At 40.8% G+C, this 15,801-nt stretch overlaps 1 pseudogene; it reads right to left on the bottom strand.

Annotated features, from left to right (window-relative positions):
- Nucleotides 1–15,801, bottom strand: part of LOC130201950 (obg-like ATPase 1) — a 40,084-nt pseudogene that overhangs the window by 7,928 nt on the left and 16,355 nt on the right.

The raw sequence follows: 15,801 nt of genomic DNA, 5'->3' as shown, positions 1-15,801 counted from the left end.
CCACAAAAGCAGTTAAAGGACTTGATTCACTTGGAAGTATTTGTTATCTGCTGGTGCATGTGTAGCCATGAGAACAGCTGAACACATGAGTGTTTGCAGGACACTGAACTGCAACCAGAGGTTTTTTTTCAGAGAGTTTGACTTTGTTTCTTTAAATGTTTCTGCATAAACATTTGACTTGGCTTTGTCCCATAGGAAAGAGTATAGTAAGTAGAAGAAGCATTATCATTCAGTAAACATAGAAGTACAGGTCCTGCATTAAAAAGTATATACTCTTTACTTGAAACTAAGTTGATTTGTATTCATCTTACAATATGTTGAGTGATTTATAGGGTTTCATAACAAATTAAAATGACTCGTTAGAGGTCAATGCCTCATGTTTTATAATTGTATACAAGTATTATAAACTAAGTTAATGTTCTTTCCATCCAGTTCATAACAGACACAAAGATTTTGATTTGTACAATAACAGACTAATAGAGTTAATTCACCCCGACCAAACCATTAAGCCAGGAAAGAGTAAAGACATTTACTGCAAGGTGTCTCCTTACTCACAAATGTCTTTGTCATTCTCTTTACCACCTGAGTGTTTTTTCTCTTTTTGTCTTCTAGTCCAGCAGGACACCTGACATTGCAGGACAAAGATATCCTCACACTTAATGGTAACTCTCGGTCAGAACAATACAAGGGGTTAGGGCAATTATGAGATTAGCCCCACAAGCTCTCAGGCTGGGATTGGACAGGTCTCAAAGAACAGCATCACACAAATCCATTTTCACACGGCGGCTCTGACCGAGCTCCAAGGCTGGATTGATTCTAAGGGGTCCCTGTCATTATCTGTAATCCTAGTTTTCCTGTTTAAAGCCCATAAGAATCAAAGACTGGGAGGGACCCAACCACCTCAATACCACATCTATTCCAATAACAATGTCACCGCTTTATAACGTACAAAACCATACCACTGCTCCGACCTATAATGATTATCAATATACAACATACTGTAGGACAGGGAGAGCCCCGTTTTGCTTTGACTTAATGTTTTTCCCAACAAGGTAGAATAACACTACAGGGTACATTTGAAATGCCTCATATGCCTCTTAAGATGCACATCTATTAAGATACATAACTCAATATCTCCCTTTCTGTTGGACGTTTGACTGCCAACGCAATAAGATAGTCGCCATGTCTCACCAATGAAAGGACAGAAAAATAAAACACATTTAGTCAAAGCCTAAAATGCTGAAAACAGGAGATGGCGGACGCTCCAAGAGGGGGAAAAAAAAATCCAATCTGAGATAATAACAGCTGTAGTTTGTCACTTTTAGCAGCACAGCTGTCTATTTGGTGGCACATTATTTGCATTCCTCAGGTATTGCGTACTCTACAGGCGGCTGAATAATGATTCACAAATCACTCACTCCACACCAGTCAAGGGCTGTGATCCTTTGAATAGACCATTGTACCTGAGACTGTAATTGGTGAAGACTTGACAGAGCTGAGCCAAGCCAGCCAAGTAACAAAGAGGCCCTCGGTAGAAGGCTGAGGGATGATTTTAATAATGTGAAGCCGAGATGGAGAACGTGAGCTGCAAATGAGTGCGGGGGTCTCTGGGTCCTTGCACTGAGTGACACAGGACCAGACAAACACCTTGCCACAGGAACACAGAGCTCCTCCTTCCCTCAACTCCAGAAACAAAGCACTGTCAATTAAGAGCGTTGATGTTACATCAACATGACTCCCAAAACCGATTCTGTCAACTTCAGCGCTGTCTACCCATGCCACTTTGCAATTTGTATTTATGTCCTTTCCAATTATTTGTCTGAAGATCTATGAGGATGTGTAAATTGGGGAAATGAATATGTAAAAACATGCTGAAGGTTTTTTTTTCATCTTGTCATTCATACAATTCTGAAACATGAAATGTTTCCATGTAGATCTTTTTTTTTTCAGAGAAAATCTAAATGTTGACAATAATCATGTTTTCTAGAGATCAATGACTGTTTATAGAGAAGTCTGCTCAATGGCATTGAATCCGCATCTCCTAACTTGAAAGTTGACGGATTAAAAACTTTTGAGAGAAAATAAAAAATGTTCTATTTGGACGATTGATCTTCCGTGACAGATTCAATAAGTGCTCATGGAAAAGATTTAAAAGAGGTATATCCACAAAAAGAATATAGTGTGGAAGATTGTGTATTTGTGTGTGTGAGTGCGTGCGTGTGTGTGTGCGTGTGCGTGTGTGTCAGTCTCTATTAGGTCCCAGCACTGAGTGTCATCTCTCACTGCTGGTTAATAGAAAGATTCAGCACTTTCTGGTCTTGATATCCCTCTCTGAACAAATGATGCCTGACATTTTTATTCTTTTTATAATGGAATTCCAATGGCCTCTGCCGCAAATCAAGTGGAAATTTTTGCATATCAAGTGGCCAAAATTAAATATTAACCACGTTTTAATGTGATTAAGGGTGACAGGGACATTATTTCTGCTAATCATTCACCAGCTTTCTGGCTCAAACAAAGCTAAGGAACAAGCCATGTTTATGCTTTTTTCCCCCTGCTACTCTCGGTTGAAAGAGGAAAATAGTTATCTAATCAAACTTTTACTAAAAGATGATATGCTACTGTATACTGAGACTGTATATCTTGGGGTTTATTTTAACTGATAAAACAAGACAATAAGAGCCAATATATGTTAATCTTACACCAAGAAAAATGTGTCACGTTATTTGTTCTAAGCTTGAGATTTGATGTGTGTTTAATTTACTATACATTCAATTTAAAGCAAAAATATATTGGGAAATGAGGGGAAAAAACAATTGTAGCTTTCACAACAGGCTGGCTCTGAATGGAGATGTCCCACAGGGCGCCACCCTCTGGGGCTAGTCCATTTGTCTTTTTGTGTGTGAATCCTGAGGGGGGTAATTCCTGTGTTTCCGCATGCCTGGAGCTTGCCTGGGCTTTGTCAGAGCTTTGATCTGCTTAAATGGCTCAGGAGGGGAAAACAATGGGAGTTTATAAAGTACAGGGGCAGCTACCTGAGACAATGACCTGGGCCTGCGTCAAACATACATTCATACAGGTTGGCTTTATTAGGAGTGCTTAGCCAGTTAAGCCTGTGAAAGGTGGGCCATCACCTCCAGTTTGTGTGCTCCTTTCAGATGTAATTGAATGTTGACAGAGCTAAAGAGTAATCCACGACCTGCATCCACCACAGCTTTATCACTGACACACCCAACCTGGAGAGTGCTGACGGGTGTGTGTAGCGGGCTCAGATCATTTAGGAACACTGGCCAGGTGTTCCCAGTTAACGCAAAGGCACCTCAGCTGCACACAGGACCGAGGCAAAGGGCGCTGGGGCCGCCCCGACCAGCCGATTGTGTTACTGAGCCGTTCCACGAATCTTGGCAGCTGCTAGCGTGCATGCCTGCACAGACCCATCAAGTAATAAACCCAGGGTCCCCTCTGTTTAGCTACACCCCAGTTGCAGGAACAAGCATATTGAGGGTAGGATGCTGCAGCACACAGCACATACTAACACCCTCCGTTTTCCTTCTGTGGAGGGAGACAGCTATGAGAGGTATGAGCTCATGGTCGCTTTTGAGGCTGGGAAGTTGGTAGCTCTGTGGGAAGCTTTTCATCCTCCCAGTGGTGAGCTCCTGAGCGACAAGAGTACAGACGCTCTCTTCTCCCTGTGGCCATGGCCTGATGGAAAGGCATTACACATCAGTCCCTGAGAAGGGGGAGATCTGACACAGACACACACACACAGGCACAATGGGAGCAGCTTTAATTCAGAGCATCTCAAATCATATCTCAAACAAACCTCGGGGGTGTGCTGATAACAAGCTTTTTCTAACAACTTTTTCTTTGATAACTACACCCATCAAATGTTTGTGATTTTAAATGTTAGCACATGATAGATAAAACACGAAAAAAACTTCTCCCCCAGTTTCTTATTTCCGAAGTCTGTTGAGAACACATTAGCTATAGCCTTGTTTAAGGGTCTTTGTGAGAGGGGGATGACCAAAAAAAAGAAAGCAGTAACCCAGAGTAGTGCATTCTACATAGCCCAAAAATAATTCTCTATATGGGGTATCCATGCTGTCATTCACAGCAGTTGACTGGGCGAGAGAAAATAAGGGGGCTGGGGTGGAGTGGGGGGAGTCATCAAAATGTGACAATTGTGACAAGAGCAGGCAAAGTGTAGCGTCGAAGAACACCACACGGATTTCTCCATCTCCTCTTTTTTTCCCCTGGATGACAGCTTAATGTCTTCCACATGCAATATTTATTCTCATCGTCTGTCAGACTGTCTAGCTGTCCTAGGGAGTACAAAGAATGCCACTTATTAGAATAAAAGCAGAAGGAAGGTAATCAAGGACATATGTAACATCAGCCAATCATGTCCCATTCCAATCCGGGTTCTTTTTCCCCTCCCCTGTTCATAACAGTTCAACAATAATTCTGATAATAAGCGTTTAGGAACTGTATGTGGCAACACGAAATTTCTTTATTTGTCTCATTAGAGCTGCCGAGGCCACTGGCAACTCACTGTGGCAACTGTGTTTGGGCTTAACCTTATCGCAAAGATAATGAAAAGCACAGCTCAACAAAGACACAACTATCAAAATGTGTCATTAGTCAAACTTTAGACTTGCAGACATTCATTTTTTGTATGTTATGCCAAACTTGGACTTTGCAGGGTACCAATTCTCAGGGCACCTTCAAAGAAAGCGAGCATACTGTGTTGCTACAGGGGTGTCTACATACATTATGAACTGCAGGACACTGCCTCGGCATTAGCGTCCTTGGGCCCGACAAATGAAGGTGAAGTGACAATCCGAATAGGATTTTTGAGAGCAGGCTGATTCCTTGCAGGGTCATTAAAGAACAAACAGGAACAGAAAAACGTATCATTATTCTCAAGTTTAGGATCTGTCTCATTAGTTACAAGAAGATAGCTGTGTCTTCGCGACAAGACAAGACAACAAAAGACAATGAGGTGACATGTTAACAGTGTCCTTTCTTTACCTGGACAGGGGACAGTCAACAACCATGCTAACTGGACAGACAGGACTTTATTAGCACCATCTGTTTCAGTTTTAATGTAAGCCTCTCCTGTTGTTTTCTCTCATGAAAGCTAGCTGAAGGCATCCATTAGGACTGACTGTGGGCAGCAGGATACTTGTCTTACCATGGGAAAGTGTTTCTCAGGATCCCACACTGCACAAGGATAGAGTAGCCAAGTTATCGTATATGTATTTCCCTCACGGCTTTGAAAAGGGAACACTAACTCCCCAGATAGTGGTTCCTAAAAACTTGGATGGAGCCAGTGGTTTTGCACTCAATAAAGTTTAAGTTGTGTTTATGAGAATTATAGTTTGGAGTAGCTGTAGTGGGCTACAGTGCATGCTTTCATGGAGTGGCTTTCAGTGAATCATAATAGTGCCCCAAAGATGTCACCTTGTGTTTCCAGTGCATTGAACCCTGCATGGCGACTTCAACAGAGAATTAGGATCACGGCGATGTTATACTGTATTTTTCTTCTTTTCATCCCTATAAAACGGGTAACAGATACGTCGAATTCTTTAAAAAGTATGAATAGTTTCCTAACAGCTGTAGTTTTTAGCAAACATCCCTCAAGACTACACAATGCAGGTGTGGGGGACTATTTTCAGCTGCGGAGTGATACACCTGTTGTCAATTAGTGGATATTTACAAGAGCAGAAATCAAAATAAACGTCAGTGTCCTTATAAAGGAAAATGTCCCTCCGTTTTTAGACAACAATGGAGCTCAATGGCACGGAGGGATGGCTACACACACAACAATATATTGAATTCTTACATTGTTGGTTTTGATCTTTTCATTAGATTTGTTGACAATATGACAAATATAAAACACCTCCAACCATATCCTTTTTACTTATAATGAGTAAAGTAGACAGGGGTTGAGTCAGTGTCTTTCTCTAAGACACCTTAACATAAAACAAGACCTTTTTTCTGAGATCAAACCGGATAAAAACAAGTCTCCTGAAGGGCTGAGGCACACTGATTGTTGCCCAGACATAAGCTGTCTTGTCATCATGATAGTCACAAATGGCTGATGAGAACACAAGCATTACAAAATATGTTCTGAAATACACCATGCCAGACAAATATGTAGGGAATTAATTTGGAAAGATCAATTCATGCCTTTATGCCAGGGGAAAGAAGATGAGTACAAAGGCTGACTAGAAGAGCAGCTGTGGTATGTAACTATTTCAGTTATGGTTTCCCAACAACAGATGTAACACACATTTAGAATGAAATAGTCTTAAAAGAGACAAAGTCTTCAATAAGTTTGAATGAGTGCAATAATAAGACTCAAAGAGTAAAGACTAAGAAAGAAGGCCTTCACATGCCCTGACATACAAACACTTGCATACAAGCAGGAAGACAAAGTCCAAAGTCCCCCCCCACACACACACACACACACACACACAGTATACACAGTTAATAAAAGCTCCACGCAATAGTACCCTGCAGTTCTTACACTCACCAGGGGAACCCACACGGCACACACTTACAGACATAGGTCACACTTGCTGGTTTCCTTAAAGGTCAACTTATCTACTTAAGAGGCACCAATTTACTTTAATGCACATTGTCCAAAAGAAGAAGAAAAATAACAGAAAAAAGAAACGCCAAGAGAGAAAAACATCACAGCATACCTGGAGTATTTTCAACTGTGCTTTTTTACCATGACAAATGTGACTGCTCTTGGTTCTCTGAGGAGGATTTAATGAATGTCTGATATCAAACCTAATGAAAGAAATAAAGAGTGATTAAGCTGGCGGGGCCAAAAGCCTATCAAACAAACAACAACTGACAAAGTGAAAACACGCTAACACTGGGCAGGCTTCAGTCACCACATCTTCAACAGTGCTCTAATGACCCTCTCTAACACACAAGCTCGGTATGCGGCACAGAGGGAAAGTCTTCGAGGCAGCTCACTGACGCCGAGGAAAGAGGAGAAAGCCCCTTGATAGACTCTTGTAGATGCCATTCCCTATCACGCAATGCCTCTCAGTCATAAACACATGACAAATGCGGCCTTAATCATTTTTTACGAGCGGGGATGTGCAGGGGGCAGTGCATGGTTAGAGGGGAGAGGGGAGCGGTGAGCAGCAGGCGGCCTCCTCTGCACAGAGGAGAGGGCTGTGGTAAAGTCTCCTCTGGAACATCACTCGGCCAGCGATCCTTTGATCTCCACACCGCAATTACACCAGCATCCAAATGAGCATGGAGTCGCCTCTGAAACAGACTTCAAACATGCACATGTACACATTCTAATACACATACACTGTATAGGATTGGAGCCATGTGCTCCTCTCAACAGTAAATGATGTACTGTCTCCAGCCGAGAACCTGGGGATGAAAGGAGGCCTTGCTCCTCGTCTGATCCCTCCATTAATGATGGCTTGCTAAAGCTAATACTGTGTATTCTCGTCTAAACAACGGTAGCTTCCCAGACTCCAAACAGGATGATCTTGGTTTACAATGAACTGGTTTGGGAGGCTCAAAAAGTTTGATCAAACTGATGCAATCTCCCATGTAAGACAACAGCTACAGCAATGATTTATTATGTCTCTACAACTTGTGATAGAGTGTGTGTCATAAGGAAATCAATTAATTCAGATACATTAAACTCGTAAAATAATGTTTGGTGGAGCGTGATGCTAGGACATTAACATAAAGCCTGAGTGGCAGCATGAACAAAACACCTAGAATATAAAACAGTGCCACTTGAAAAAACCGAACCTGCGAAATGGCCTGAATGGATGTCCTGAAAGACACAGATGAGATTGGCTTATTTGCCTCATTCTAGGATTCACCCTTTTTTCCTCCACACATTTTTGAGCTGAGATTGCAATTTGTCTTGCTATTTGCTTTGAATAGCCCTTAACCATATCATCATCTCAACTGTGCTGGGGGAAAAACACGGGAGCATGGCGACAGCCAAATGGCAGTCTGGCGTCTCTGCTGCAGACTAGCTACCATTAGAGCTGAGAGCAGCATTTATTGTACAATTAGGGCCAGCTAGATCTACCTGTAATCATCTCCATACAGGTGTGAGCTCTCTGGACAAGGGAAGTGACTCATCACTTGTCAGACATCAACACTTTGATGTCGGCATTGTTCATTGTGGCGCCCTCAGGACACCTGAGCACGACTGTTTGGCTCTTTAAAACGCTCCAAGATTTATTGCATTTCACACAGTTAAAAAATAGGCGCACACACGCAACAAGAAAAAAATGTTGACGGATGCTCCACATGTCATGAATCATTTGATTTAGGAGTTCCCGTCCTCCTCCCTTCTTCTGACACTCATACTTTGGTGTCAGGAACATTTTAACAAACAGTCAAAGGTAAACAAGTTCCCTTGTAATAAAACATTGCCAAGCAAAGCACTAACAAATATTTTTGGGAGGAACAGACACCACAAGCCTAGAGGGCAATTGGAAAAGTGCAATAACAATCCACAAGTTGGTGTTATTGACGGCTGTCGTGTGGAAAAAGCCTTTTCAGATATAATGGTTCAGCCTTCTAGATGACATTACTATAAAAAGTGTTTTGACAAAACAGAGCTGGAAACACAGCGAAGAAGTTTATTAGTGCATTAAAGGTCATACTCAGTAAGTTCACAGTAAGAATAGTGTTGCACTTGCAAAGTTAAAAGCACATGTATTTTATCTCCAGCTCATGGTGCGTCAAGAAAGCCTCAGTTGTTGTTGTTGTTGTGATCTGTGGGAATTTCATCTGTAAAGTGATGTTTGTAAAACTACTTCAGCAACAACATGTGAGGACCAAACCAAATATTCAGAGCCAAACATATTTAAAAATAATATGTACAATATTCATATTCAATATCCTTATGCTGTATTGGCTCTCTCCAGATGATTTGACTTACTGTTTGGGCTTTGAATGGAAACGTTTGTTTTAGTTTTTTTGTAATTTAAAGCCTTTCATATGATATGACACATTTTGATGGAAAATGGAGACCATATGCGGGTACGAGCTTAATGAAGTGCAGAGTCTGGTTGGAGTTTGCAGAGCTGGATGTTGTGTTAGAGTTTACTTAGCGGCGCCTCCAGGCAGATCCTCTTGCAAAGATATGACCGTTTTTTTGTCAGCAGGAGACCGCAGTCATCAGTGAGGCTAACTTCCAAACACACACACACACACACACACACAGGCACTCTTCTCACACTCTTGTACGTGCATACGCAGTCACATGCAAACACACTTGTTGAAATGCAGATTTAATCAAAGTCAGTGTAAATCAATGTAAATGTGTACATAAGTAGAAGGAAAGCTTTTCGGTGATGATTAACAGGCAACAAGTCGGCTCCAGCCTTTCCTGGAATCACTTGCCATTTGTTCTTTTCCCTTTCTCAGAGAGGTTAACGATGTAAATCATTGGTTTGGATATTAAAAACAAGTATTTGTTCAACACTTAGATCTGTGACAGCGGCAGACAGGGCAAGGACTGGGGATCCAAACTTCCAATGTTGCCTTTGAGGAAAGCATAGATAAGTGAAGCAAAGTCAAATTAGGCGCTGCTATATAGGCGCTGTGGGGAGCAACTTTAAAGCCTGAAAATTAAAACAGCGTGGCCAGATGTCATTAGCTTTGACAAAAGTAATGTCAAAATACAACCAACTAAAGACTGCATAATATTAACTTATGATTTGTACAAAAGACGAAACAAAAGAGGAGAAACAGCGATTATCAAGATAAATCACAATAATAAATTTGACTGTAACATCAAAGGCTTACCTCCTTGTCGTTACAATCGTGATAGTAGCGGACGTGTTTCTTTTCATCCATTACCCAGCTCTTGATTTTGCACATAAGGTCCTGTTTGGGGTTAAAAGAGAATGAACGAGAAGCCATTAACGGAGATGAAAAAGAATATAAAACCAGCAGGGTATGGGGTAATTATTTCCTAAATGCATGGGATCCTGATGCCAAAATGAACAATGGCTGTGCTCGGATTTGAGCAGGAGTGGCCTGGCTTTGACAGGGATGGCATGCACAAGACCCCTTCCTTCCTTTAAATCATGACTAAATGCCTTCTGGGGTGTCTCGCTGAGAGTCGCAGATTTTAACATCAATATTCCATCGGGAATGTTTCAAGGATAAAGAGGAGACTAAATTGGAAAAAACGAGAACTAATTGGAAGTTGGTTAGTTAGGTGCAAATGATTGTTGCTTCCTCAGGCACTTTGCAGAATGTATACTGAATAAGCACTATACTCTAAAAAGCCCAACTTCAAATTTGTTGTCCTAACACATTTTTTGAAGTTGAGTCAACAAATGCCTTTCAAAAAAGTTGAACTCACTCAAAATGTCAATTTCATTAATAAATTGTGGAATCCACTGAAAATGTTAAGTTGAGAAAACTTAATATAGTGGTTTGGGCATCTGCTGAGGTAACTAAGGCCACTGCGCAGGTATGTCAGTAAACACACACACATATATATATATATATATATACAAATACATATATAAATATATATATATGTAAATACATATATATACTACTTTAATCTTATATTTTAAATAATAAAATAATATAAAAATATTTTCTTTAGCCCCTGTTTAAAATTCATTGGTTTTGATACCATTGTTTGTTTATTATATTTAGATATGGATTAGATTTGGAAGGATATTGTCCATTGTTTAATGGCAGATTTGCTCCAGTTCAGGTTTTTGTCACTTATTGAATTAAAGGGAGCCTGTACCGTGAGAGCAAATGTTTCCCTGTATTTTGCTCCATTTATTTATTTAATTTAACAGACTATGAAGATTGAAATACTATAATACTAATGTGTAGGAGGTGACTCTTGTATGAAAGTGGTATATTTTAGTTTTTAAAATCTGCATAAAAATGTCTTTTGACTTTTAAATTGTATTGTTACAGAATGGGAAGGAAAAAAATGAAAATGTAACCCTTGTGTTGCCTTCGGGTCATTTTGACCCGATTAAATATTACACCCTCCCCCTGCCTTTGGGTCATTTTGACCCGATTCAATGTTTCACCCTCCTGTTACCTTTATATTTACTAACATATTTTACCCTTTGGGTTCAATTTGATGCCAGCAATTAAAACCTCCAGAAAATTATTAGAATTAATATTGTTTTCCAAGTTTAAGTGTGAGGCACTTTATGTTTGTTTGTTGACTACCGAAAGAACACCGACATTAAACATTGAATGGGGTCAAATTAACCCGAAGGCGGCAGGAGGGTGTAATATTGATTCGGGTCAAAATGACCAAGGCAACAATAAAAGGTTAATATTATTATAGTCCTGTATGCTTGTTTTTGTGTAGAATACAGACCCGGAGGAATCTTATGTGAAAGGAGTTGAACTGGGAATACTGCAGAGTGGGTGGAGCGGGGTGTGGTTCAGGGAACGGTGTCTGATTGTCATCAGCTGGACTGATTGGTAATCAGATTGGTAATAAGTCCAGCTGATGACGATCTGTGTTGGTTATCTGAGTCTGTCTCCATAAAGGAGCTGGACAGACAGGAGATGAGAGGAGCGTGGAGAGCAGAGACACAGTCTGCTGTCGGAATAAACCGTATTACCGAATATCCCTCTGGCTACTTGTTGCTTATTGGTGCTTTAGGGGGGGGAACCTACTCGTGACGGCTACACACGTGTCACAACCATGTTCCAAAGCTTGTTTCAAGGCCTTGATTTTGGATTCACAAAACAGATTTTTTTCTTTTTTTTTCTTTATGCAGCCATTTTGATTTTTAAGGATGTTGACCCTCTGCTGTCTATGTTCAAGTGTTGACACCTGGAATTCATATAGTTATGCAAACAAATGTTTAGTTATTGTTAATAAACATTTTGTGTTTGAAGAAGTTTGTTTTCTTTAACTGTTGACTTTTCCAAAAAAACGGTGTACATTTGTAATTAATTTAAATGAAGGCAACGTTGCAAAGAATGTGGAGTGTCCTCAAATAATGGGCAGTGAAATTTAGTAACAAAACATTTTAAGTTAAAAGTCAGTTCTCTCAACAAAACATTTTAAGTGCTGTTTATGTATGTTTTTAATCTACAAGAACACACAATTTAAAGTTTCTCCAATTTAATATTGTAAGTGTTCTGAACTTAAGTACATGAGTAGATCAAATGCAATATTGTAAGTAGTGTTAACTTAAATACATAAGTACGTCTGAATAGTAATGTTACGTTTGACAAACTTAAGATATCACTTTGAGTGAACTTCTTATCATAAGTTGACACAACACATTAGCCCTTAGTTGAGTGAACTCAAAAAGGCTTTGCAGCTGGTTGCCTCACTTTTTTAAGTTGACTCAACTTTTTTTTTTTTAGAGTGTAGTGAGGTACAGAACTAATTATTCACTGATACTTCTGGAGAAAATATTGAGCATTTCCAGCTATGTATGCCACATTCATTACTGAGGTACTTGTGGGTTGAGACCACAGGCAAGACTGGGCCTTGACAGGATCTGGAAGCGGAAAAGGGTGGGAAAAAGGGAGGGAGGTAGTTATAAAATGTGTAATAAAGAAATTGAGCCTATTATTGTTGATCCAGCCCCACAGAAATTAGCGGAACACATTCTTTTTGTTCCTGTCAACTTGACCTCCCCCTTCATATAAAAACTCCCCCACCCCCTGCAACACTCCCTCTACCTCCTGTTCCCTCCCCAAACCCTTGCAGCACTTCACAATCATACTCCCTTTTGAAAGAACTGAGGAAAAAAATCCTGCCAGAGCCTCAATTACACAATGGCAGAAAAAGCTCCACACACTGACCCCCAGCCAGCTGCATTCACTCTCTGCACATCTCTCTCCACAGGAATTCTAAAGGCCTTTTAGTCAGGCAGCCAGAGTGCAGCCAGCGGGAGAGAGCGCAGGAAGAGCTGCATACACTCCGCCCGCGCCGTCCCAAGTCTTCACAGAGAGATTAATCATCTGTGAAATAGAAACAGCAAACGGCCAGTGACACAGGCTGAACCCGCTCCAGGATTCCCTCATCAGCTCGCAGCTACCGTGCAGCGCTCCTCTAACAGGCAGGTGTTAATAAAAGGCATCTAGGTCCCACAGGGGTCAAACACATATGCCTGCCACCATGAAGCGCGGCTGGTGGGCCAGCTTCTTATTATTGTTTCTTGAGGATAGGTATTTTGAGGATTCACGTGGACAAAAGCAATGAAACATTGTTCTTGTAAACACAGCACCATCACATGTTATTGAAATCTTCCGTTTGCATTGCAGGAGCCCAGTGCTGCTGCATGCATATGGATTTAGCAGGAACTCAGAATTAAATATTCAGGAACTTTTTTTATTCAGAAAGCAATTTTAAATCGTTTTTCAATAAATTCCAAATTTCTGATTTGTTTTCTCCCTTACAAAACACAAGCTGTGAAAGCTATGCAATCTCAAACCAATTAAACCTACACAGGTTATATTTCTATTCATTTGAGTGTTTCTATACATAGTGGTAACAATGTACAGGACATTTCCTACACTACATTTTTCTAGAAAGAAGCTACAAAGCAATTAACATTTTTATGTTTTGCAAAATAGAGATTTGTGTGGTCTTATCATAACTACTTCCAAATTTTACATAATGTATTATTTCTGACAGGACAGTCAGTGGAAGTGAAAAGATATGGTTCAAGAAAATGACTTTTTTTAGGATTTTTAGGATGCATCTTAATGTAAACATTTCAGCTCTATAAGTGTGAATGATACATCTTCTTAAATCATATCAGGTATACTATGCGACAATACGCAGATATCTAAATTGAAAAATAATTGTGTGAATGCACTTCAAGCTGGATAAAATCGGCTCTTGCTCAAGAAATTTCAGGCCACATAAAGACCAGTAAAGCTTATAGGAAATTATTATTTCAAAGGTCTTGCAAATTACTCAGTAAAGAGGAAAATCTAAGGGAGTAATCATCATCTATACAAAATGATCCTTGTGTACATGCTGTGGCTCTGCAAAAGAAAGTACAAGCACTGTTGTTTTTTTAAACTGTACATAAAGACGTAGTCTTCATGCACATTTTCTGCATATAGATTACATAAACATGTATATGTGCCTTTGCACAGCTGAGCGTGTCAAATGCTCGGCGCAGACTGTGAAACAATCACACAATCCCTCCCATCTAAAAGCTTGCTGCAGCCTTTGATAAGCACCATTCTTTGCCATCTAAAGAGGTCTTCCATAGATTTCACTTGCCGCCGTGTGCACAACCTTTGACAAGTAATGTATCATTTTTATTCATTGCCTAAAATTGTTAGCAATTATGTGCGTAAGCGGCCACCTGCCTAGCCTGAATGGCTCCTGTCTGTGGGGCTACAGGGGTGTGGGGAAGTGCTGCTTGCTGGGGGAAGGGGGGTGAGGGTGGGGGGGTAGTCTGAGGGGAACCCACCAAACACTGGGCCTCTGCGGCAGGTGAAAAAGACCCACTCGTTAGTGTAATGAGTGGTCAGAGCCGCGGTGTGTCAGGGCCTGAAATTGGGCATGACACTCCAAGTGAAAGGCCGGATCCCCCCGCGTGCTAGTTCCACCTATCCTGCTCCGCCGATGGAAGGGCATCATGAAACGTTTACAACCAAATCATTGCTTACATTGGCTGCTCAGCCTCATTACCTTAACAATATGACCATCTGAATGCGTGTGCATCCACATATATTTTGATCTGACATTCAGGATGTGGATTTCTTTTCTCTGATCTTACCCAGCATTTGGCCTCCACCCCGCCGCATATAACCGAGAAATCCTCTGTCAAAGAATATTCTAAACATTTACGGTATTCATAGCGAAGCATTGGCGTATGTGTCACCCGCTGTATGGCCTTATACAATTTCCTGAGCTGTCGGAGGAGCATAAGCATGAGCAAATGCTGTGCCATGATTTAAGTATTACTTTATATAAAAAGAGCTTTCATTAGCCCAGCGCTGTGACCCAGGGTCAGCCGCTGAATAAGTAACTCTCTATTAATGATTTCTACAGCAGAAACCCCCTGACCCCTGATCACTTACAATCTGAGAAAGGGAGAAAAAAATGGGCCAGGGGGAGGGGTGAGACCTATTGGAGGGAGATTAAAAAAACCATACTTTTTTCTCCTTGGCCATGTGTGTGGGAGGGTTATTATTTGTGTCTCGCTGTGAGGGGTAGCAAAAGGCCTGCTGGGACATTGACTCACGTGTTCTGGTTTGAGTTTTTTGTCACCGCCTCTAATGGCCGTCTTCTTCAGCTTGTCAATAATAGGGCCGATCATCTCTTCATCCTTCAGCCTCAGCTCATCGTGAATGATCTCCATATCCCTCACTGGATCTTCTGTCCTCTCAACATGGATGATATCCTCATCATCAAAAGCACCTGCAGCGACAGAAGAAAAAACATAGAGAGAGTATCAGTATAGAATCCTTTTTTCAGCAGCAACAACAACAGTTTTTAACGTGAAGACAGTAAAAGCAACAGAATCCGAGCCGCAGAATCAATAATATTGACTTCTTGAGATCGAATGTGGAACAGTGATTAGATTTAGCCCACAAAAATCATGAGGTTTTTGCAAATAATATGGGAAAAATAAACATCCACATGAAAAAGTACAGTGGGAATTACGGGGAAGTCATAACAAATACGATAAAATACTCAGGAACATATTTCATGTTTCAAGTGTCAGAACTGCAAGAAACCAGCTTACAGTGTCAACATTAAAATTGTCGTTAAGTGCAGCAAAACAGGCTTGTGTGTCACTCTGC

Source organism: Pseudoliparis swirei, chromosome 2, assembly GCF_029220125.1.
Source record: "Pseudoliparis swirei isolate HS2019 ecotype Mariana Trench chromosome 2, NWPU_hadal_v1, whole genome shotgun sequence".
NCBI lineage: Eukaryota > Metazoa > Chordata > Actinopteri > Perciformes > Liparidae > Pseudoliparis > Pseudoliparis swirei.
The sequence above is the reverse complement of the archived record's forward strand: the minus strand, read 5'-3'. Positions and strand labels throughout refer to the sequence as shown.